Below are 4,457 nucleotides of genomic sequence, written 5' to 3' on the forward strand. Positions count from 1 at the left end.
GCTAGCATCAACTACCGTTTCCAGAAGAGCGTTCCAAACATCTCCCACCCTTTGCGTGTAGAAGCGTTTCCTAACTTCACTCCTGCACGTCCTGGCTCTAAATGTTAGCTAAGAAACACCAAGGGGCAGAAAACATTGGTGGGGGTTGTCTATAGGCCCCCAAACAGTAGTGGAGATGTTGGTCAAACCAAATTAGCAATAATACTGTTGGGGAGGAATTCCTGGAGTGTGTACGTGATGGTTTTCTAGACCAATACATTGAGGAACCAACTAGAGAACAGGCGATCTTAGACTGGGTATTGAGAATTGAGAAAGGATTAATTAACAATCTTGTTGTGCGGGGACCCTTAGGGAAGAGCGACCATAACATGATAGAATTCCTCATTAAGATGGAGAGTGAAATAGTTGAATCGAAAACTAGGGTCCCGAGGCTAAATAAAGGAAATTACAAAAGTATGAGATGCGAGTTGGCTATGATAGATTGGGGAACTTTACTAAAACGGATGACGGTGGATAGGCAATGGCTAATATTTAAAGAATGTGTGCAGGAATTACAACAATTATTCATTCCTGTCTGGCACAAAAATAAAACAGGAAAGGTGGCTCAACCGTGGCTTACAAAAGAAATTAGGGATAGTATTAGATCCAAAGAGGAGTCATAAAATTGCCAGAAAAAGCGGCAAGCCTGAGGATTGGGAGTATTTCAGAATTCAGCAAAGGAGGACAAAGAGATTGATTAAGAGGGGAAAAATAGAGTATGAGAGTAAACTAGCAGCGATCATAAAAACTGACTGTAAAAGCTTCTATAAATATGTCAAGAGAAAAAGATCAGTGAAGACAAATGTAGGTCCCTTACAGACAGAAATGGGGGAAATTATAACGGGGAACAAAGAAATGGGAGAACAATTAAACACATACTTTGGTTCTGTCTTCACAAAGGACACAAATAACCTGCCAGAAATGTTAGGGAACCAAGGGTCTAGTGAGAGGGAGGAACTGAAGGAAATCAGTATTAGTAAAAAAAAAGTGCTAGGGAAATTAATGGGGCTAAAGGCTGACAAATCCCCAGGGCCTGATAATCTACATCCCAGAGTACTGAAGGAAGTGGCCCTGGAAATAGTGGATGCATTGGTGATCATCTTCCAAAATTCTATAGACTCTGGAACAGTTTCTACAGATTGGAGGGTGGCAAATGTAACCCCACTATTTAAAAAAGGAGGGAGAGAAAAAACAGGGAATTACAGACCAGTTAGCCTGACATCAGTAGTGGGGAAAATGCTAGAGTCTATTATAAAAGATGTGATAAGAGAACACTTGGAAGGTATTATCGGGATTGGACAAAGTCAGCATGGGGTTATGAAAGGGAAATCATGCTTAACAAATCTACTGGAGTTTTTTGAGGATGTAACTAGTAGAATAGATAGGGAAGAACCAGTGGATGTGGTGTATTTGGATTTTCAGAAGGTTTTTCATAAGGTCCCACACAAGAGGTTAGTATGCAAAATTAAAGCACATGGGATTGGGAGGAATATACTAGCATGGATTGAGAATTAGTTGACAGACAGGAATACACAATGAATGGGAGGACCCTAGGCAAGACAGAGGGTCAGAGGGATCTTGGTGTGCAAGTTCACAGATCCCTGAAGGCGGCGGAACAGGTAGATAAGGTGGTAAAGAAGGCATATGGGATACTTGCCTTTATTAGCCGAGGCATAGAATATAAGAGCAAGGAGGTTATGATGGAGCTGTATAAAACACTGGTTAGGCCACAGCTGGAGTACTGTGTGCAGTTCTGGTCGCCACACTACAGGAAGGATGTGATCGCTTTGGAGAGGGTGCAGAGGAGATTCACCAGGATGTTACCAGGGCTGGAGCGCTTCAGCTATGAAGAGAGACTGGGAAGATTGGGTTTGTTTTCCTTGGAGCAGAGGAGGCTGAGGGGGGACATGATTGAGGTGTACAAAATTATGAGGGGCACAGATAGGATGGATACTAAGGAGCTTTTTCCCTTCGTTGAGGGTTCTATAACAAGGGGACATAGATTCAAGGTAAAAGGCGGGAGGTTTAGAGGGGATTTGAGAAAGAACTTTTTCACCCAGAGGGTGGTTGGAGTCTGGAACTCACTGCCTGAAAGGGTTGTGGAGGCAGGAACCCTCACAACATTCAAGAAGCATTTGGATGAGCACTTGAAATGCCATAGCATACAAGGCTACGGACCAAATGCTGGAATATGGGATTAGAGTAGACAGGGCTGATGGCCGGCGCGGACACGATGGGCCGAAGGGCCTCTATCCGTGCTGTATGACTCTATGACTCTATGAAACAGAGAGTAGGAATAAACGGGTCTTTTTCCAGCTGGCAGGCAGTGACTAGTGGGGTACCGCAGGGATCAGTGCTTGGGCCCCAGCTATTCACAATATATATCAATGATTTGGATGAGGGAACTAAATGTAACATTTCCAAGTTTGCAGACGACACAAAGCTGGGGTGGAATGTGAGCTGTGAGGAGGATGCAAAGAGGCTCCAATGTGATTTAGACAAGTTGGGTGAGTGGGCAAGAACATGGCAGATCCAGTATAATGTGGATAAATGTGAGGTTATCCACTTTGGTTGTAAAAACAGAAAGGCAGATTATTATCTGAATGGTGATAGATTGAGAAAAGGGGAGGTGCAACGAGACGTGGGTGTCCTTGTACACCAGTCGCTGAAAGCGAGCATCCAGGTGCAGCAAGCAGTTAGGAAGGCGAATGGTATGTTGGCCCTCATTACAAGAGGATTTAAGTACAGGAGCAGGGATGTCTTACTGCAATTATACAGGGCCTTGTTGAGACCACATCTGGCGTGTTGTGTGCAGTTCTGGTCTCTTTATCTGAGGATGTCCTTGCCATGGAGGGAGTGCAACGAAGGTTTACCAGACTGATTCCTGGGATGGCAGGACTGATGTATGAGGAGAGATTGGGCCGACTAGGCCTATATTCACTAGAGTTTAGAAGAATGAGAGGTGATCTCATCAAAACATATAAAATTCCAACAGGACTAGACAGAGTAGATACAGGATGTTCCCGATGGCTGGGGAGTCCAGAACCAGGGGTCACAGTCTTAGGCTATGGGGTATGCCATTTAGACCCGAGATGTGGAGAAATTTCTTCACTCAGAGGGTGGTGAACCTGTGGAATTCTCTACCACAGAAGGCAGTGGAGGCCAAGTCATTAGATGTATTCAAGAAGGAGATAAATATATTTCCTAATGCTAAAGGGATCAAGGGATATGGGGAAAAAGCAGGAACAGGGTACTGAGTTAGACGATCAGCCATGATCATTTTGAATGGCGGAGCAGGCCCGAAGGGGCGAATAGCCTACTCATGCTCCTATTTTCTATGTCCCCTCATCCTAGTATTCAAGTATAGGAGACCTCCAAAAACAGTTACAGATGTATCGGCAGCCAGACGCAATAATCCAGCCACTAACCTGTAAATCCTGCATGGTCCCTTTAAATAGCACTGGTGGGGGGTCCTCCAGGCACTCTAAGACACGTTCAGATGGTCGTGGTTAAGACTGTGCATTGAGTAGAGCATTAAGTCCAAAAATGGTGTCTATCACTTTAAATCAGCATTGCACACTGTATCCATTTTCTCCTTACTTTATATGCTTCCGGCGTTCGGTATCTGCACCTGCACTAACTCCTATACCAAGATGGCGTCCGGCGCACGTCGCGTTGGAAACACGCATGCGCAGCCAAGACGCCATCTTGGATGTTCGAGAGGCTGCGTAGCGCCAAAACAATGGGCGCTACACGGCCCAATTTTGCGCCCTTTGCCTCTCCACTGCTATCTCCACCTTAAAACCCTCCTCAAAACTCATCTTTTCAGCTAAGCTGTCAGTCACCTCGCACTAACACTCAGCATCTGCTTCTTTTTACCTTTCATCAATTTTTTTCTCCATCGTAAATAAAGAACCTTGGATGTTTTGGGCTATAAAGGCACTATATAAATGCAAGTTGTGGTTGATATTGAGGTGCTGGTAGAGCTGCTTGGTGATAGAATGTTGGAGCACTAAAACATTGCACCAAATCGTAAAGAATGTGCATTTCGGCCTGCAACAGCCCACATATGGAGGCAGAGTTTCCACTTTGGGCACAATCGGGAAATTGCGCCCAAAATGCGCTTGAAATTGCACTGGTTAGGTTACGCTTCACGTTTCCGCTAAAACTGATTTGCATAATCACACATATAAAATCTTCCATGAACCAGCGCAATAGTGTAATGGAATGTAATCACTTTGTTTTTTTCTTTCCATTAATAATTATTGCTTGATGTATTCAAGAGTAGAAATCTGGTGCAGTTTTCTTAATACAGCTGAAAATGGGTTTATTACCAAAAATAAACATTTTTAATATGGGTGTCCAGTCCTCCACCTGTGAGTGACCTGATTTGAAAATCACTGAAAATGACTTAAAAA

The sequence above is a fragment of the Heptranchias perlo genome, chromosome 2 (assembly GCF_035084215.1).
Source record: "Heptranchias perlo isolate sHepPer1 chromosome 2, sHepPer1.hap1, whole genome shotgun sequence".
NCBI classification, from domain to species: Eukaryota; Metazoa; Chordata; class Chondrichthyes; order Hexanchiformes; family Hexanchidae; genus Heptranchias; species Heptranchias perlo.